This window comes from Candoia aspera, chromosome 1 (genome assembly GCF_035149785.1).
Source record: "Candoia aspera isolate rCanAsp1 chromosome 1, rCanAsp1.hap2, whole genome shotgun sequence".
In the NCBI taxonomy this organism is placed as follows: domain Eukaryota; kingdom Metazoa; phylum Chordata; class Lepidosauria; order Squamata; family Boidae; genus Candoia; species Candoia aspera.
Genome location: NC_086153.1, coordinates 160,088,164 through 160,109,928, shown reverse-complemented (window position 1 = coordinate 160,109,928; position 21,765 = coordinate 160,088,164). Strand labels below are relative to the sequence as shown.

The following is a 21,765-nucleotide window of genomic DNA, read 5'->3' as shown; positions in this document are numbered from 1 at the left end:
ATTGGAAGTATTTTATTATATAGCAGTGTAAGCTTGAGGAGGACCTCAAAGATGATCTATCTGTATGGAGGATATGGACAGATAAGGGCTTTAGCAGATGATCTTGGAACACAGAGGGTTTATAAGAGTAATTTGAATAGGGCCAAAATGAATATATCCCTTTTCCAGGCCCCATCAGACACCGTCAGAGCATATGGAGTTTGGAGGGGGGGTTGTATTTGCTTTGCTTCATACTTTACATTTTACGTGGAATCTTATTTGTTGGTCATTCAGTAAAAGCAATCACATTTTAAAGCTTTTCTAATTCAGTTTTGGGTGTTATCAGTCATGGATTACTAACTTAAATAGTGCAGTTCCTGAAGATTTTTGGAGGAAAGAAGGAAATGATGGTGGTGGTGGTGACGGTGATGGTGACGGTGATGGTGATGACAATGATGCAGAGTCTGAAGACTTTTACATACAAGCTCAAATCAATCCACCCATTCCAATCCATTGACTCATGATGCACATGCTCCAAAGGGACACATAATAAGCAAGTGAGTGTTGTAACCTTACCACTGGCCACAATTACATTTACATAGTTGATTTTAAGCTTTCCTTCTGGAAGAATGTTAGTATTATAAAGTACTTCATATTCATGCTCAATATCATTTATTGCTAAAGCATCAGTGGAAGCTTTTCCCAAAGTACTGTCCTCTGGATATGTTGGAACTGCAGCTTCTAGAATTCCTCACAGCAAATTGGATGGACCTCAAGCATAGGGTGCCATCTTGTGGCTTTGTGCAGCCACACAATGCAAAGAGTAAGGCAAAGCATATGTTGATCCTTTCTAGAGCAACCTCTCAGCAATTCTAGCCAAGCTGTCTTTTTATAAGAAAGCCCATGAACATGGCCTCAGTCATACTGGGGATCCCTGATCTAGGCAGATAGATGCTTCCACCAATGGTGGGGATGTTGTAATGTAGGAATGTAATGGCAAAATCATGTATTAAAATTCTTTATTCCAGATCACTCTAAGAGCTGACACCATTAGTCCCAATAATGACCTGACTCATGCACAGTTGAAATATGCAGAATTCAGATTTATTGGAAACAAGTGTACAGAACAGAAGAAAAGCTGCGATTGAAAGCTTCCCGCCTAAACTAGCTTTCATCTACATAAAGCAACACACCTCAAAATACAATTTTAGATCCGGCAGTCCTATACCCCCATGTTCCTTGGCATCCTGTAATAATTTGTACTTAATTCTTGGTTTTTTACCTTGCCAAATAAATTTTGAAATATCTTTTTGCCATTGTTTAAATACTATATCAGTTGACAAAATCGGTATCGTCTGGAAGAGGAACAACATCCTAGGCAATACATTCATCTTGATTACAGAAATCCTCCCCAAAAGAGATAAGTGTAATTTTCCCCATCTTATGTCTTTTTTAACTTCATTCCAAATTTTAACAGTGTTTTGGAACAACGCACTATTTTTAGTTGACAAAGTTACTCCCAAATATCTAATCTTCTTTTCATACTTAAAACCCGTCTTCTTCACCAACAGGTTTTGATTGTTCAGTATCATATTTTTAATTAGCATTTTCATTTTCTGTTTATTTACTTTAAAGCCCGCTAATGTGTCAGAGTGCTAGAAAGTGTTTGGCCTGAGAGATCAGAAAAATCACACACCAGGCATTTCTATAAAAATAAATTTATTTACAGAAAGCACAAAAACATATTTACAAGCTGTGCATTCACACGCACTCAGAGAGGACTGAGCTGCAACTGGGCTGGAAGGCTACAAACGCGAAACTAAAACAAGTCCAGGCAAGTTCCTCCCCCAGGCAATACAGCTTTAACACCCAAACTGAGGACAATTAAGTTTGACCTCTTCACCCTGCCAATACTTAAGAAAGTACTCAATTACCATGGTAACCTAGTGGCTTGGTCCGTGCAAAAACAAAGAAATGCCAACACTCCCCTTTGTTTTGCTAAGGAGTAAGACACAAACCAATGTCAACTCTGTATGTCTTGGTAGAGCAAGAGATTTGGTTAAAATATCAGCAATCATGTCTTTTGATTCACAATATTTTAACATTATTTCTCCTTTGGCTATCACGTCTTTGCTATATTGATATCTAATATTGATATGTTTTGTCCTATTCTTGCAAGCTTCAGATTTTGCAATTGCAATGCAAGCTTGATTATCCTCATAAACAGTTATAGGCTGGTTCATTTCCATGCCTATGTCTTTTAACAACTGTTTAAACCATACAACCTCGTTACAGGTTTGTGCTAGAGAATGAAACTCTGCTTCTGCAGTGGAAAGAGCAACAAGTGTTTGCTTTCTAGAATGCCAGCCTAAGCTTGATCCAGCAAATTGAATTAAAATCCCAGAAGTGGATTTCCTGTCACTGACATCTGCTCCCCAGTCAGAATCGGCAAAAGCCTGCAATTTCTCTGTTCCACAGGCATTTAGCTTCAGGCAATAATTCTTTGTTCCTTGCAAATACCTTATTAACCTCTTCAATGCTGCTTTTCCAGTAGATGTAGGCTTCTCTACCTGTCTACTTAAAATGGCCACAGAATTTGAAATATCTGGGCGAGAGTGATTTGCAATGTACAGTAAACTTCCAATTGCAGATCTATATTTCTCTGCCTCAGTTAATTGAGTTTCTCCTATTCCTTTCTGAAAATCTGGTATCATAGGAGTAGAGACTGGTTTACAGTTTTGCACGTTAAAATCCTCTAGGAGCTTTTGAATTTTTCTATGTTGGCTTAATAGAAAGCTACCATCCTTCTCCCTGTGTATTTCCAAGCCTAGGTAATTTGTTACTCTTCCAAGGCTTTTTAATGTGAAATGGCTTTTCATGCAGGATTCAAAATCAAGCCTTTGTTTTTCTGTTGATGTGAACAGCAGCAAATCATCAACGTAAATGCACAGATACATACAGCCTTGTTTGTCTTTCTTCACATATACACATGGGTCTGCTTTTCCTTTTCCAAAACCAAAATTCTGCAGTTTTTCATCTAATTTTTGGTTCCATGATCTAGCAGCCTGTTTTAACCCATAGATTGACTTCTGCAGTTCACAGACTAGATTCTTCCCTTTTTCATAGCCAGGGAGTTGCTGCATGTATAATTTGTGGTCTAAATCACCATAGAGAAATGCAGTTTGAATGTCATACTGGTGAACTGACATTCCTTTGAGTGTAGCAATTTTTAACAGTAATCTAATTGATTCACCTTTAGTAACTGGTGCAAAAGTCTTGTCAAAGTCTAAATCTTTCCTTTGAGTGAACCCTTTTGCAACCAACCTTGCTTTATATTTTTGGATTTTTCCATCAGGGATTTTTCCTTTTTCAGTTTGAAAACCCACCTACAACCCAGACAGCGTTCATTGGGAGGTGGATTTACCAGTTTCGTTCTATTTTCCTTCAAGGATGCTAACTCCTGTTGCATGGCAAAATGCCAATTTTGTGCATTCTCAGGTGTTAAAGCATTCACTTGTTCTAAGGACTCAGGTTCTGTGAATATGTGAAAAGCCTTTACTGTTTCAGCCTGAAAACGTGATGGAGGAACACCTTTATTACTCCTCTGAGATCTGCGAGGTAATACAGGGCTTAAATTTTGACTCCTATCACTTTCCTGAGAGGCATCTGTCTCATCAGACAGATCTTTAGTTTGCTTTTCTGGCTTAATGTCCTCACTAGGCAAAAGCTCACTATCAGCAAGTCCTTGCTGTTCTGTTGTAGATAGATCAACTGGAGAGCTAGAATTTAATCTCCCCCCATTTTGCTCAGCAAAAGAAGCGCTTTTGCTAATTATTAATTTCTCTCCCACTATGAACCTGTAGCTCCTTTGGCTTTGTTCATAGCCAACAAAGATGGCTTTCTTTGTCATGGGGCCTCCTTTCCTTCTCTATTGTTTTGGTATATGAACCCATGCAGTACTACCAAACACTCTAAGATGGTTTACCTTTGCTTTCAAACCATAAAACAAATGGAATGGAGTGTCCTGAATCACAGAGTTATATAATCTGTTTTGCACATAACAAGCAGTGGACATTGCCTCTGCCCAAAATCTGAATGATAACCTGGAATCTTTAAGCATGCATTCCATTGCATTTTGCAAAGTTCTGCCCTTTCTTTCAGCAACACCATTTTGCGGAGGGGTGTAAAGGTTAGAAAGAATTTGTTCTATCCCCTTTTCTGCTAGGAACCTTTTGAATTTGTGAGAAAGGTACTCTCCTCCTCTATCACATTGGAGTGCAGATACAGGCCTAGGGAATTTTCCATTTGGCCATGTCACAAAACTTTTAAATTTCTCAAATGCCTCATCTTTATGTTTTAAGATGTAGATAAATGTGTATCTTGAGAAATCATCAATGATGGTCATTGCATACCTTGCTTGTCCAAGACTTGGAGCAAAAGGACCAATAATGTCAGAGTGTACAATTTCCAAAGGTCTAGTTGTAACTCTGTCACTGTGCTTACTCACAGAAGCTTTTTGTGTTTTGCACTCTTTGCAAACTACACAATCTAAGTATTTCTCACAGGGTTTTATCTTTAGGTCAGCACACAGCTGTGGCATTTGTGCTATATACTTGAAATTAGCATGACCAAATCTCCTGTGCATCAGGTGTACACATTGGTCATGATATGGCGTGTTGCCAACTGCAGCCTTGCAGCTTGGCTTCCTTGCATTTTGCACAATGTACAAGGAGTCTTTTAACATACCAGTAGCACACAATTTCCCATTTTTACGTATCTCACAACCATTTTTCTTAAATGTTATGACATACCCTGTTGCAGCTAATTGTGCCACAGATAAAAGGTTGGACTGTAGATTTGGCACATACAACACACCTTTCACAGTTTCTCCCAAGCAGGATAAATACAAGTCACCTTGTCCCATAATTTTGGTCACAGACCCATCAGCCAAAGATACACTTTGTCTGTTTGTTTTAGACAGTGACACAAAAGAGCTTTTACAATTACATAAATGACAATTGGCCCCAGAATCTAATACTCATACATCAGAATTACCCTTCTCAGCAACCTGTGCAATTTGGGTTGTCTGAAGAGCCTTCTTCTGTGTTGCCCTTGAGTTCTCTGTCTTTCTACTCTTGGGTCTCAAGGCACAGTCTTTCTGCAAATGTCCAGCTGAACCACAAGTGAAGCATTGCTGGCTGGCTAGTGCTGTGGCCTCAGCTTCCTTTCCCTTGTTTTCTGGTATTGCAGCTTTCCAGAAGAGATGGGGGGAATCTTTCCTCTCTCTTCTCCCATTCAGTGAGTATGCGCTGTGTTACATACGATGGGGTGAGGTCTGCTTCAGGCATAGCCTCCAGGGTACAAATCAGTGTGTCCCACGTTTCATTCAATGAGGACAGCAGGATATACGATTTTGTGAGAGGTGTAAATTCCATTCCTCTCTCCTGCAACTCAACAAACAGCTGCTGAATATAATGCAGGTGCTCAGGAAGGCTATCTCCTTCTGCAAGGTAGGCTTTGTACAGCTTTTTTGTCAGGGTAACTTTACTCCCTGCTGTTGCCTTTACATACAAGTCTCTCAAAGTGTCCCAAAGTTGCTTTGCAGACTGCATGCCTCTCACGTGCACTAGCTGATTGTCCTCAACTCCCAGGATAATGGTGGCTCTAGCCCGCTCATCCTGTCTAAGCCATTCAGCACTGGGATTTTGGGGGGTGTCCTCACCAATTGGCAGCCAAAGATTCTCTCTGCAAAGATACATCTCCATCTTCAGGGCCCAATTCAAATAGTTGGTCTCTGATAGGCGCTCAAGAGGCATCACTGAGGGCTGGGAGGCAGCTATGGCTTCTTCCTTCTTTTGCAAGTCACCTCAGCTGGCTTCTTTCTCCCGCAGACCAGCAGTGGCTGGAAAATCTACAGGCGGCTCCAAAGAAAATCTTCACAGGTCTTTGCTGCCTGGCTTTAAAATGTGCATGAGGTGTGGAGCTGATCTCTCTGCTGTCTCTGGAGTTTCACTGGTCTGCTTACTGGGCCCATAACCTGTCAGAGTGCTAGAAAGCGTTTGGCCCGAGAGATGAGAAAAATCACACACCAGGCATTTCTATAAAAATAAATTTATTTACAGAAAGCACAAAAACATATTTACAAGCTGTGCATTCACACGCGCTCAGAGAGGACTGAGCTGCAACTGGGCTGGAAGGCTACAAACGCGAAACTAAAACAAGTCCAGGCAAGTTCCTCCCCCAGGCAATGCAGCTTTAACACCCAAACTGAGGACAATTAAGTTTGACCTCTTCACCCTGCCGATACTTAAGAAAGTACTCAATTACCATGGTAACCTAGTGGCTTGGTCTGTGCAAAAACAAAGGAATGCCAACATAATGATCCAAAATCTTACAATTTTTTCATCAAATACTCAACTGAGTCTAAGGGATCTTGTAATATCAAAACTAAATCATCCGCAAATGCCCTTAACTTAAAGACCTCCCATTTAATTTTTAAACCTTTTATTTGTTCATCTTCTCTAATATCTCTATTGAAAACTTCTAGAAGTAAAATAAACAACAAAGGTGATAAGGGACATCCTTGTCTGGTTCCTTTTTCTATGTTATTGCTATTGCAAATGAATTTGGAAGATGAACAAGTTAAGGAGTATATGGTTAAGTGGGCTAGAAATTTTGGGTACAATATTACGATGGAACAGTGGGAAAGGATGTGGACAAAAGGTTTAAAATTTACATTGAGTTATAATTTAAAGGAAATTTTCTATAAAATGATGTACCGTTGGTACTTAACACCCAATAAATTAACGAAAATGTTTTAAAATGTAACAAATGTATGTTGGAAATGCTCAGAAGGAGAAGGAACCTTTACCACCTCTGGTGGACATGTGAAAAAGCAAGGAAATTTTGGGATCAGATATATTTTGTTATTCAGAAAATCCTTAAAGTAAATATAACAAAACAAAAAACCAGAACAGTTTCTATTAGGTTTAATGGAGGAGGAACTTGAGAAAAAATGTGATAATTTGTTTCTACACATGATTACTGCAGCAAGAATATTTTATGCCTAACAGTGGAAGGAACCACAAGCACCAACAATAGAAGAATGAACAATTAAATTAATGGATATAGCACAAATGGCAAAATTAACAGACTTAATAAAAGATAAAGCTGTTTCTAGATTTACAGACATATGGCAACCTTTTTTAGATTGCCTGCTTGTAAAAGAAGAAAATGAAGTTATGATTATGGGTTTCATTTAAAACTTTATTTATTGAATAGAAATAATGGTAATGTTGGATAAACTAGTGGAAAAAGATTATTGCATTTCAAATACAAGTTTATCTATAATGGGGAGAGTCGGAAACCACCTTTTATTTTCTTTATCTTATTTTATTTTTTATCTTATGTTTGTATTTATAATCGAGGTTGTGTTTTCTTTTCTTAAATGTTGTCTTTGTTTTGTTTGTTGCTTGTTGTATTTATTGTATGTAATGTTTTGTATTTTATTATATTTTGAAATAAATAAAGCTTAGGCTAATTTTTAAAAAAAGGAATTACTGTATCCACCACCTCTTCCCTTTGGCTATTATGTTGCGGTAAGCCCAACAAAGCATCCACTAAGAAGCTTTTTTCCCTAGGCAGATACTTTAAAGTGAAATCGCATTCAATTTTCTTTGAGTTTTTAAAGCTTCCAAGTTTCTGTGATCAGTCCAAACCTCAAAAGGTTTCTGAGCCCCTTCCAACAAATGTCTCCACATCAGTAAAGCCCACCACACTGCAAAAACTTCTTTCTCCCACACATGCCATCTGCACCCTGTCTCAATAAACTTACGCGACAGATAGGCACACAGATGCAACTCACCATTTTGACTTTTCTGTAACAACACGTCTCCAATTACCATGTCTGATGCGTCTGCTTGGATGATAAATGGTTTGGTGGGATCGGGGTGTTTTAAAATAGGCTCTGTTGTGAACAGCCACTTTAAATTGTCAAAAGCTGCCTGGCATTCCATTGTCCAATTCAACACCGCCCCAGGACTTTTGGCTTTCTTTGACTCCCCCTTCCCTTGCATTTTTAACAAGTCCATTAAGGGGAGTGCAATCTGAACAAAATTCAGGATAAACTGCCTGTAAACGTTTGCGAACCCTAGGAAACTTTGCAATTGCCTCCTAGTCTTAGGAGGCTCCCATGCCACCACATCTCGCACCTTCCCCGGATCCATTTCAATGCCATGACTCAACACTCTATAGCCTAAGTAGTCCAACTGCTCCTTGTGAAACTCACACTTAGACAATTTGGCATAGAGTTTGGCTGCTCAGAGTTTGGTTAACACCTTCCGCACCAGACACAAATGCTCCTTTTCATTTTCTGAGTAAATTAAAATATCATCAAGATAGACTACGACTCCTTTGTACAGATGTTCATGTAAAACCTCATTAATTAATTGCATAAACACTTCAGGACTGCCTTTCAACCCAAATGGTAAAACCAGGTACTTATAACTCCCAAAGGGGTCATTGAAAGCAGTTTTCCACTTGTCCCCCTCGTGAATGCGAACACAAAAATAAGCTGCTCTCAAGTCCAATTTTGTAAAAATTTTCCCCTTCGACAGGTGAACCAACATGTCTTTCATTAACAGTAGGGGATACTGATTAATCATGCTGATAGCATTCAAGCCTCAATAGAGCACAACCTCAATGAGCCATCTTTTTTGGTTCTAAACAACACTGGAGCAGCCATTGGGGAGGTGGCAGGCCAAATGAAACCTCACTCCAAGTTTTTGTCTATAAATTCCCTTAGCACTCCTGCTCCTTCAATGACATGGAATACAATTTCAGTTTAGGAAGCTTTGCCCCTAGTTCAATTTCAAAAGCAGTCTGTTTTATGATGGGATGGTAATTGATCACATTCTGCTTCCCCAAACACCTCCCTCAGGTCTCAGTATGGCTTAGGGATCAAATCCAACTCCGAGGCTCCATTCGCCCCATCCACTGTAGACACCGCTGCCAAAGCTTTAACTTCTGTTGGTTCCCCATCCTTTTGATTTCCTAGATACAGTCCATCTTTAAATTGTATCTGCCTGGTTAACCAATCGATTTGGGGATTATTAGCTCGTAGCCAGGGCAGTCCCAAAATTAACAAATGGTTGGCTATTGAGGCCACAATAAATTTCAAAGTCTCTTTGTGGTTGCCGACCTGCATAATTACTGCCTCAGTACAAAACACCACTGGGCCACTGGTGGCTTCTCACCCATCTAGCTGGATGAAAACAATGGGCTCCTTTAGTCTTTTTACTTTCAACCCCAGTCCATTCACTATAGCTGGGTGAATTAAACGTTTAGCACACCCAGAGTCCAATAGAGCAGCCAAATCCACTCTCTTCCCTTGTCCCAGAGCCTGCAACTGCACCCCAACCATCATCATGGGGCCATCTCCACTCACAGTTGGATCCTTGAGCCCTTGTGGTTCAACCTGCCTGTTGGCGCCCTTCAAGGCAGGCTCTGCTCATTTCCCACTGGTGATTGGGGTTCATCTGAGGAGCCCCTGCCTGAGGTGTCAGGCTCCACTACCAGCTGCATGCGCCCACTAGCCACAGCTGCCTTGCTTTTTGTAGATAGTGACTTGCCAGATTTGGATTTGGGCTTGGGGCATGGAGCTGTTTTTGCTGTGTGGGCACTTGGTTGCCCGATGGCCTTCCTTGCCACATTGAAGCATAATCCCTCTCTGATGCGACAATCTCTCTCCTCTTCCCAAGACATCTTGTTCTTGACATGCATCAACTCATCATGGCAGATGAACATGATCAAACAATTCAGCAATCACTTAATTGTGGAGTCTGACAATCACTTAGCATTCTTATCGTTCTTAAAATGAACAAATTTCACTTGTTCTAACAAGCTAAGTCAGGCACAAGGACACTCTAAAACCACAATATGCAATTACCAAATTGCTTCAAAAGACATGGAACCTCACCTAAAGACTATCCTTATAGACTTACGATGTACATATATCAGGAACCAGGCCAAGAAACACGCTGAGCCAGTATTCCAACTCTAGTTCTTTATTGTTCTCACCTTATAGACAGAATCTTGCCAGACTAAGGCTGCTCAACTAACCTAAGGGAAAACAACCCAGAAGGGCTCTAGGGCAGAGCTACCCTGAACCTCTCAACCTTCCCAGCAACAGAGTCCGGGCTGCGAAGCCTCTTATCAGTCTGGAATGCGTTCTCCCCTGGGAACCAGTGGCAGTGCTGGAATCCACCACAACATGGCAACTATTTGGTCCTCAGACTGCATCCTATACATCAATATACCTATATAATGTACGGCCTCTGTTTAATTTAATTCTGTTTAATGCTATGATTTTTGTTTAAATTAGGACTGCAATCCCCCCTATTCTAAATTTCCCAGTTATTAAAAAAGCCCTTGGACTTTCTTATAAAGTTATCACATTGTTCTTTTTTGTTTTCCCCTGTGGGTATATTTTTGCATTTTTTCAAGCTGGTGTTTTGGATTAGAAGATACATGGAGAGCACCAGGTTGTACGAGGCTCTTGTTAGAGTATGCTCTGAAAACAACATTTTATTTTACTTTTTTTTAAAAAAAAACTGTCCTTCACACCTCAAACTTTAGAGTTTAGCCAACAAGCAATGTTAACAAGCAATGCTATGAAAAACAGAATTTCATTCTATTGACAAGCATGGAGAAAAATACACCTGGTTGGAGTCAGGATGCAACCTTCAGAACTTTGCTTATCGTGAAGGCCAACACATGTAGCCCAAACTATTTCAAAGCTTTGCTGTGAAGGTAAGACAACATAACAGCAAACTGTAAACTCTGTAATCTGAAGTCCTTCAGATATGAAAAAAAAAATGTTTAAATAACAGCTTTGAAATTCCATGGAATTTTAGGAATTTCTGGCAAGAGTTTAACAGAGTTTTATTGGTTTATTAGTGCTTGACACAACTAGAAGTAAAATCTATACAAAAAGGTTTATTTTTGGCTTGTCTTGTTTTGCACAAATCCTATAGTTGAGGATATTGAACAAACTTTTAGGAGAAGCGAGGACTTTAATAAATAAAATATTAAAAACTGATAAAACTACAATATTGAGCAAGGTCAGTTTCTTGAGAAAAATATCCATCTCTTTGAAGCTATATCTAAAATTAACAAACTAAACTGAATACAGTACTTCTGAAATCAGAGTAGGGAGAAAAACTTAATTTTGAAAAGTGGAGTTTGAGTGTTTTCCATACCTTTATATCTGTCTGAAAAAATACAGTTGGGAGACTTTCTGGAGAATGACCAACAGTGAATATAATATTGCAGTAAAATGCAGACATTTATCAAATCATATATTTTAATTATATAATTTATTATATTATTCCAACCTATTAAAAGCAAGCTATAAACATAAAAAGCAAGCTATTTACATAAAGGGTTTAAATAATGCAAAGTAAATAGGCAAAAATTGTTCTGCTGCTTGCCTCCCTTGATAGCCCCCCACTTGAGGCTAACTGAAGGTGGATCAACTGCAGCCTTCTCTAATCTGCTGAAATTGTAGTCCAATGCTTCAGAGGTCAGGGCTTAGGAAGTTACATATATATACTATGTACATATACATACTATGTGCTCCTCCTATCATTAGGGGAAGACTAAATAAGTCTACCTGTAGAGATTATTTTTATGGGTATTGACATTTTTCCATCAGCAGAGTTATATTTTTGTAATTTTCAAGGCATCTTAATTGGAGGATCTCCCAGAAATAGTTGCATCCATTGTCTGTTTTTGTAATTTCTCTGTTCCCAGAATAAGCAAAAGACAAGCAACAAATTTCATTTATTTTTAAACACATTTTAGATGTCTCTGGTTTTCAGACAGATTTTCTAAATATTTGGCCAACTAAATAGTCCCATGTGAGAATATTTGCTGCCCTTCAGCAAGCAAGTAGTGCTTGTTGAATAGGCTTCCATAAAGGAGGTGGAGGAATCATCAACCAATGGGAGTTGCAGAGGAATTATTCAGCATTTTTCCATACATGAAAAGTGTGAGAATAGGCTTGGAAAAAAGCTTCAGTGGAGCCTTCAGAATGAGCTATTATTTGCTCTGAGCTGGCCACGGTAGCCAAAATCAACACTGATGATGGGCAAGCCCTGCCTTACTGGTCTGACTACTGTGTGGAAAAATTCAGATATGCACATCAGATATTCAGTGATCCAGAAAGGGCCCTGTTTCCCTATCACAGAAAAAAGGAGGCAGACTGGGATGGTGTTGTGGTAGAAGGCACTGCTGATTTAAAGCACTATCATCCACAGAGCTACAGAACAGTCCCCTCCATTGCATCTGTTGAAGTGAGATGTAGCTCACTAAAAGGTTTTTAACCTTTTGATTAAGTGTTTCAGTCGGAAAAGGTGCTACCAGACCGCTCCTGATTTTTTTTAGAATAACCCCCTTTTAACTGTGGAGCTGATTGCCATACAGTAGCCAAGGTTCAGAAAAAAGCTAGGGCACTGAGAGGTGATCGCAGGACAGAGACTGAAGGCAAAGCAGAAGGGATATTTAATCTTTCCTCTACTTTAACTCTGCAACTCACTTCTTCTCTCACTGGGGTTTACACTGCAATTTTTGTGTGTGACCATGCCTAGTTCTCTAACTGGAGAAGGAAGAGGAAGGCCTCAGAATGAGAAGGTGGATGATCGAAGAATTAAACATCTTCCTTCTAGTTTTTAGATTTGTGCAACAACTCATTCCCTCTTGATGCCACTGTTCAAAAACACAATGTGGAGGCATTCTATGTCTATTTCTGTTGTGATGCCACCTAGACATCCTAGCTTGATACGGAATCAAGATCTGACTGACAGTTGGCTGGAGAGCCCATAGCAAAAATGTGATTCCCCACAACTCCTCTCTATTCAGGTAAAAGAATGTTTATTCTTTTGGAAAACCTGCACTCAGCAGGAAGGAGAGAATCTAGAAGCTATTTACTAGGGCTAAGAAAAGGGCCCAAAATCGTAATTGCTCTTAAACCTCTGATTTAAAGGTATAATCTAGAAAAATCCAGGAAAAGCAAATAGTTTTTTTTTTTTTTTTTTTTGCTGTAGTGACCCTGTGTCGCAAAGGTCTAAATAAACATTTTAGCCAGGAATCTCCTATTAGGTCTTTGATTTCTTAATAAGTGCACTGAGGCTTACTCAATTGTACACTCTCTTTACAGCAGAGTTCTACTAAATCAGAAACAGTTCAATATTATCTGATGTCTGCCTAGAATCTTGTAGCTTTCTATGAGATATCTTTTGAGGACACCATGTGATTTAACAGTTTTTTTTATCTCTTTTGCCACTGAGTGTTTTGCATACGAGTACCTAAAGCTGAAGTCTTTAAATCTTTCTTTAAAAAAATACAATTAATTTGGTCTATAACTGGTGAGATTGATCTTACTCCCAAAGGAAGGGGGTCTGATTTGCTTAGTCACAGGCAGAGGCATCTACAGGGAGGTTCAAGTGAAGAAAACAGTGTTGTTTTACAGAAGATGTGATGCAGGCACCTTCCCTTTTATACCAGTGTTATGATATCACATGAGCATATGAAAGAGATAACGCTTGTATGGCAATGGTGCCATGCTGCTTTTATCATTTGGACAAAATTACTGGTTTCTGCAGACACCTCTGGTCACACGTCTCAAAACTCTAGAGGCATGTGAAATAAATAGGATGTGTTTATCAGCTTGTTGTTGTTGTTAGTAAGATGCACAGGCTGTGATGACTCTATCGTTCTCTCATATCATGGTTAGGAGGGAAGGTGCCAGGTAAAGTTATCCCCCTGGAAGAGAAGTTGTGGCAAGAGTACCTACTCCCAGGCAGAAAGATTGGGCCAGGAGGTATAGAACCAGAGGGTTTGGAGGGAGGAGGATTGAGACTTCCAGCCTTTTACCTGACAGGCTAAGCACTGCTGCTATAATTTCAATAACATCTGAGCAAATATTGGGCTTTTCTGGAGCAACCAAAGCATCAGAATGTCTGTTGCTGGTGGATGTTGCTTATGAATTCTTTGGGTAGATTGAACATAGTCTTGGCTTTAAGTATTGTATGCACTGAAGTCCAAAAAGAAAGAAGATACAGTAGTGATATCCTGAATCATGTTTCTCCTCCTAGGATGAGATAACAAGATACAAATTTGAACTCAGAAGTACTTTTCTCTTTCTTCTTCTGCAATACAAATATAAAGCCTACCTTTGCTGGAATGCACATTTAATGAAAAGCTGATCTATTGCTTTATTTCCCCAAGTATATTTTTATTAATAGCCATTTATAATCCATTCCAAAACCAATTTAAATAATAACATAACATAACATAGCGTAGGAATGTGAAGCACATTGCATCCAAAGCCAAAAAGTACTTCAGAGTGGATATGTGCAGGCTGTTAGCACTTCCTTAACTCAAACATGCATTTTCCTGGGAATACGGAATTCCTGTGTCGGTCCAGGAGAAGATGTAGATTCCTTCAAGAGTGGCAATGGGTGTGGCATATGTGCCTCTGGCCACCCCAAAGCAACTTTTCACTTCAGATCCAAAGTACTGCATATCCTTCCTCTTAATTTAAGTATCCCTAGACATTTTGAAACTGCTAATAAATGGTTAAAATAAAATAAATTAAGTTGAATGAAATTCTTAGCCTGTGGGCAGTTTTGGGTTTTGATATAGAGCTCCGGATACTGAGACTTGCCACAAAAGAAACCCTCCCCACCCACCAAACACACCCACATTTACCAGCACTATGACATTACTACTCAGAAAGGAAACTGGTTTTCAAAGTCAACATTCCCATTCCACATAGACAGCTGTAAGGCAGAAGTGAGCAATCTGCAAATTGAGTTGCGTATTTTTCATGCTTATTAATGGAAGATTGGTTAGTTTCTCACCTGTCAAGATCTTTGTAATGTTTATTTATCTGAGTACCAAATGTTTGAGTGTTACCCCCTGAGGGACAAATGTTTTCTCTAGCTAGCAGTTTCATTTGCAGGATTTTTAAAATTCATAAATATCCTACTCCTGCCATTGCCTCTTGCCCCCAACCAGTGAAGTCACAGGCACTGTAATCCAAAATCCATCTGTCAGGGAAGACTAATATTATTAGACAGATGATCCCAATACCAACTATTCTTTCACTGAAATTGTTTTCATCCTGGGCAGCAGGTTTACATAAGTCAACCTAACACATCTGACCTGCAATTATCCCAATGATCATTAGGTGGCAGTAAAAAGATTCAGATGCCCTTGACTCTACTCCTATCTAGTGGCCACCCATACATTGCAGAGCAGTTTTGTTAGCTTTAATGTCAGTATCAGGCATAGATATACATCTTTGTCTCCAAAGTACAAGCAGTCCTCTGGTTATGATGGTAATTGGGACCAGAATTAGTGACAGCAATCCTAGCAGTTCCCATTGCCATTGTTAAGCAGGGACTCATGTGACTGCGACTTGTGATTTCCTGCCAGCTTCCAACAAGCAAAGTTAATGGGGAAGCCAGCAGGAAGTCACAAGTCCCAGGCGGCTTGCAAGGAGGCCGGCAGGAGGGTCAGTGCTATGGAGTGCAGCTGGGGGGTAGGGGGTGCTGCAGCACTGCGTGAGCGTGGCCAGGCAGGCAGTCACTGTGGAGTGCAGGCAGGGAAGTTGCCAAGTGCCTGAATCGCAATCACGTGACAGCGAGGGTGCTGCGACAGCTTTGGAACTTCGAGGACCAGTCGTAAGTCCCACTCGTTCAGTGCCATTGCAACTTTGAACGGTTGCTGAATGAGTGGTCATCAACTGAGAACTACCTGTAAATGCCAGTTGAATTGAAGCCACATATAAAAGGACAAATATTCCCTCTAGGCAAGTGCAACATCTCCTGCTAATTTTATGGTCATGCCAATTGAGTAATAAAATATGATGGCTTGCCATTGCTCTTTTCCAGAATGTTTTCTAAAGCACCAAGTTGAATCTACTTTAGATCATTAGGATTTCCAAATGGTCTCCCATCCATATTCTAACTGGACCAACCCTGCTGAATGTTTAGGGATCAGACCAAGTGGGCTGGACACACCTACTTTCCCCTTTCCTAATCCCACCTCTTCCTCGTTTCAACAGATTAAAGAGACATTCCTGAGGTGGGGATTAAATTTCTGTACAGAATACAGAATGGGCCGCACACTATTTTGTGTTGAAACTGTGGCTGTTCTGCTTTTTTCAAAAGACCCTGTGTAAAATTCTGAAGTGGTTTTAAGTTTAGATGTGCCTGTGGTTACAGACTCCTTTTGTTTTTTTCATGGCCCTGACCTTAAGACAAGATGGGGCTCCCAGATCTGGACGGACTAGTTGGCAGCAAAGAGATGTTTCAGAATGAAAAATCCTCACTCTTTCTAGTTGTTCTAGCCATCTAGTTGTTTGGATTTTGGCAGTCCAGGTAACACAGTTTGGAAATGAAAGCAAGGAAGTGGTCATTTGGATAGGCTTAGGTGGGGTGGGGGGTGCCTTCAAGTCAGTATCGGCGACTGCCTGGACTATCCCCTGCAGTTTTCTTGGCAAGGTTTTTCACAAGAGGTTTGCCCTTGTCTGCTTCCCAGGTCTGAGAGAGAGTGATTGGCCCAGTCAGCCAGCTGGCTTCGTGCCTAAGGCACAACTAGACCTCACGTCTCCCCGATTCCAGCTTGGTGCCTTAACCACTATACCAAACTAAGAGAAACCCGAATTCAAATCCATCCGGTACGAAGCATCGCTTTCCTAGTATAAGTCGGCAGGGACAAGCATCACCTTAGCATGCTTTGCGCTTCAAACTTGAAAAAACGAGGATAGAGAGAAGATGATACTTTTTTCCCGCGGGACCTCGTCAGCTTTGTGAATCTTGGATTCCCTAAGACCTCTATAAATCTCACGGTGGCCTTTCCAGCATTCACAGGTTAAACCCGACCGTAAAAGTTATTTCGATAAGTTTTAGGATTCCAAGCACCGCCCTCTTCGCCTGCGATCCGAGCTGTCCCTGGAGCGCACGCAGGTGTCAGCACTGCAGAAGCAGCAGCAAGGCCAAGCGGTACGCGAAGCAGTAACTGACGTACACTGCAAGTCGAGCCGCTGGCGTCTTCTTTCCGCAAACCAAGGGCAACACTGCCCTCACCAAACATGGCTGCCTATGCACCGATTGGGCTTCCTCTTCCTGCAAACTTCAAGATGGCCAATCCACTTTGCTATGGATCAAGCGTGCCCACATTTAACATGGCGGATCTCGCTTACTTTGGTAAATAGACTGGAGCATGGGAAAAGGTAAAGAGACGCTCGACTTCTGATGCCTGCCTGAGTAACACCACGGAAGTGGTCTTCCTTCGCTTCTTTCCGTGAGAGTACCGAATTTATAGAACGAAACAGATCCCTTCACCATTGGGCCACTAGATCGAAAGCAGTTACAGAAAAGCCTGTTCAAGCGTAAGTAGATGAAGTGCATCAGATAGGGCCGCGGCCTGAAGCTGCGGTTCCTAACTGTATGGGCTCCAAGGATGGGAAAAGCCCCCTACCCGTTGACGGACGTGACGTCGACACAGGATGTAGTGTAGTGGTGGGACACATAGAGATAGGGAAGCATTCCGCCGCGCGGCGTGCTGGGAAGCAGCGAACTAAGTGGGCGGCGAGGGGAGGTGGGTCAGTCCAAGGCGTTTCCTGGGCTCTGGGGCGGGAGGGGGAAGTTCGAGATGGATTCACCTTAATGGCGGTTGCTGCGGGAGGCCTCGAGTCACCCTCCCAGCCCGGTCTGGCCCGGCCATGCCCGGCCCAGCTGCCCTTGCAGGAGCCCAAAGGTAAGGAGCGCGGCTACTGTTGCCGCTGCCGACGCCAGGTCTGAAGCGTCGGGCTTAGGGCTGGACGGCCAGGCGGACCCTCCGCCTCGGCTGCCTGCTGTCTCCCAGGGCGGGCGTCCGGAGGGTGGGAGAGAAGCCGCCGCCGCCTATGCCCCAGCCTCCCTCTTCACTCCGGGCTCGTTTCGCCGTGGAAACGCACCGCCTGGGTCTTAAGGGGAACCCGCCGGTCGGGGTCCCTCGTTTCCTTCCCCGAGTGGCGGGGGTGTAAACCCGGGCGCGAGCGAGCAGCTTCTTTTCCGCCTGGCTCGGGAGACAGGGCGCCCGTGGAGCGTTTCTTGTAAGGTGTCTTTGGAAAAGGCGAAGTGGAAAGGAACCGTAATCTATTCCGGCGCTTCCTCTTCCTCTCAATTATAGACGAGCGTATTTCCTCCCTTTGAAAGTTGGAAGAAAACAACCAGGGAAGGGATGGAGGAATGAGTCGTGTCGTCATGACGGTATGCTCTGGCCTGGTTTGGGCAGTCAAAGGTGTTGGGTTTCTTTTGGAGTTGTTCCCAAGCTGTCTCTGTCTTTGTTCTTCTGAGGCAGTAGCTGGTGCATCTCTGGCCTGTAAGTACCGGGGTTTCTTCATCTCTTTTCCTTTCCATCTGTTTCATTCCTCCATAGGTGAGGATGGATCAAGCAGTGGTAATTTTGTTCTAGTTGGCACTGTGCCATACCAGTTTGCACTGTGCCATACCAGTTTCTCACTGCAGGAGTGTGACACAAATTAGGCTGCTAGAATTGCTTTCCAGGGGGGTTTAGCTACCCACCCACCTACCCACTTGCACTTTAAGATGAGTTTATTAGGCAATTCCAATCTGAAAGATGATATTATTATTATTATTATTATTATTATTATTATTATTATTATTATTATACATTTTTTGTTTTAACCTTCTTTTTGATTGTCAGAAAAGTGCCAGAGGATCACTGCTTAATTCTGAAAGCAAAAAAATTAGTTGTTATACAGTTGTTTAGTGCCATAGCAACATTGTGGAAGTTGACACTTATTAAATCTTTAGTTTTCTCATTACATCAAAGGTTAAAAAGTGGGTTTCAATTAAAAATTCTCATAAAAAGTATTGAACTACCCCCTTCCCCCTCCCATCTTTTGTTTTCTTCCATTGGAATTGATGGACACAAACTACACCAGCTTCAGACCCGCCACAGTTCTCCCACCCCTCCCCTTTTCTAGCAGCATGCCAAGGAATAGAAATGCACTGGATTCAAAAGATTTGCTGCTTTTCTCAAAATACCTCAGCAGTATAACTGTTTAGTTCTTTGTGATATCAGAGGAGTGCTTCCTGCAACTGGAGGAGAGACATGAAGTCAAGTATCTCTCTTCAAGAATGAACTTTCTCCCTTATAGAAGGAGAAAAAAATGCTATCATTTGTTGGCTCCCTCCTGGTCGTCAAGTTTTTTGATGACTTTTTCACTGATCTTTTAAGAAACAAAATTCTCTTCATTTGACCCTGTTCCCCCTCCTTTTTAAAGGCATATTTTTGTATTAATAAAGTGTATGCAGAAGTTACTAAACTGCCATGCTGTAAAAATTCATATGTGACCTTACTCAAAGAAAGCAAACCTTACTTTGTACTCTTTGTTTTGAAATTTCCTGCACTTGTAAACAAGAGGGAATGCAGCAGCACAGGCAATAATTGGGATGCTTTAAATGGCCATGTTCCATCAGTGCTATGTGAGCTGCATTGGTTGCCACTTGACTTCAAGTGCTGGTTGTCACCTATAAATCCCTTCATGGCATAGGGCTTGGTTATTTGAGGGACCACCTGTCTCCAGTGGTTTCTGCCTATCAAGTAAGATAGGGGAGAGTAGGGATACTCCTGATCCCTTCAATCAAACAGTCATCTAATGGGACCCTGGAAGCACTCCTTCTGTGTTCTGGTACTTGCCCTCTGGAACAGCAAGCCCCCAGAAATTTGCATGGCTCCCACCCTACAGAGGTTCCCTAAATCTTTAAAAATGGGCTTTGCTCCCAAGCCTGGAGTTAGGTTGTTTGAAACCCAGGTGGCTTTCTTTTACATTGTGTGATTTTGTCTAGGTGTGTATATTCTTTTCTTTTTTAATTACGTTTTTCTTTTTATAATCATGTAAGCCACCCAGAGTCATCTGAGAGTCAGGTGAAAATAAATAAATAAATCTGATAGATGTAATAATAGCCCTGTGAGCAAAATTAAATTTGGGGTTGGAATCACACTAAACATAAATAGTAGACCCATTGAAATGAATGGGGTATACAGTACTTAGTTTCATTAAGCTGGTGAACTTAAATTTCAGTGGGTCTATTCTAATTATGTCTAACCTTAAATCTGTCCCTACATTAAATATAATAAACACAAATCTTTAGTATAGAACCTGGTAAAAGTGTGGTAGGTAGATAACTTCAATCTGAGTTATAAAAAGTTCCAGGACTGATACATTGTATAAATGCTTTAGGATTTAAATCAAGGCAAGGAAATTCCAAAACATTTGTTATGACGTTAAATACTGGGGGTTACATATATTTGTGTGATTCTGCCCTAGATATTTTGGTTTTCCTACTAACTTTTTGTTACTAATTATTACTGCTATTGACTCTGTACAAACTCCAGCAGCATGATTTTTAACTCACTTAAAGCAGGATATCTGTCTCTAACTTGCTCTGTCTCCAACTCAAAGTCCTTCATGAAACTTTGCCTCCAATATGCAATTTGGGAGCCTGGTGCCTTAAAACAGCAAGTATAGTATTGTGTTTTAATGTGGGGGTGGAAAGTTAGCCTTTTCTGCTTGCTTAGTGGAACAGGCAAAGGCATTGGGGGAGGAGAGGGGAATACTGAATTGAGGAACCAACACTTCCATCCTCAAAGTAGTGTGACCCTTGCAGTTGATTGCCTGAGTTGCAACTTTCTGGATGATGGTAAGAGAGGAATAGGTAGACATTTTCTGTTACTGCAGTAATGCTACATCCTCTCTATGTGTGAAAGCACTTTTTCTTTTGAATGAATAACTGGAATTTTTTTTTCAGTCTCTCATCCTGATTCTTGCCTGATACTCCAGTTATTTTGTTTTTTTTATTATTGCTTTCCCTTGTTCAATCATGGGTTCTATTTTACTATGTATATAATACTGTTAACATGAATGTATTGTATGTTCCTACTTTTTCCTGCCTTTTGTCCTTGTAAGCAGTGTCATTCTCATACCATACTGATCCTATTGATAGATGTGTATGAATTAATATGGTCTTATTCAGTTGTCTTGTGCCTTGTGTCTATGAGAAAAAGCACTGGGGAAAGTAATGCGGAAGACTCATGATCCTTTGTACCTTCCTATGTACCTAAATTAAATGGACATTATTTGGCATTGATTGATAATAGCTGTCTAGTATCTATAATATTATGGGAAAGGGAAGGAGGAAAAGCAGGCATGTGTAGGGCTACTATCTCACCCCAACACTAGTCCAATAGTATTTCCAGATAACTTTTACTCTGGTTACAGTAGGTGAAAACAACTATTTAGTTGTTAAATTTATATCCTGCCTTTCTCCAGAAGCTTCACTCCTTCTTCCAGTTTTTCCCCACAACTGCAATCCTATAAGGGGTTGGACTGAGACAGAATGACTTGTACCAAAGAGACACAGTGAGCTTCTATGGCCGAAGACCTGAACTTGTGTCTCCTAGGTCTTTGTCTATTACTTTCTATTACTTTTACCACTATACCATTCTGGGTCTTCCACAACATTATTTCTGGAATGACTACAGTTCCAGAACATGATGATCAAACTAAATAATACCCATAATTAGTGTAAATGAAATGAGATAGCATGCCTATTATGAAGATACTGAATTTTTTAGGGGAAAAAAAACAGAACAAGTTTGGCCTCTTGTTTTATACCTGGACTCTGCTATACTCTGGACAGCATTTAT

The 21,765-nt window shown here is 40.9% G+C and overlaps 1 protein-coding gene across 9 annotated transcripts in view; it reads left to right on the top strand.

Moving 5' to 3' along the window:
• The first annotated feature begins 17,672 nt into the window (after positions 1-17,672).
• AFTPH (aftiphilin) overlaps positions 17,673-21,765 on the top strand; it is a 44,086-nt gene continuing 39,993 nt past the window's right edge. For 6 of the 9 annotated variants that reach the window (XR_010068816.1, XM_063316759.1, XM_063316749.1 and 3 more), the window contains exon 1: positions 17,673-17,805. The gene's annotated coding sequence lies outside the window, so the exon portion shown is untranslated. The other 3 variants (XM_063316712.1, XM_063316720.1, XM_063316734.1) reach the window with 3 other exon arrangements.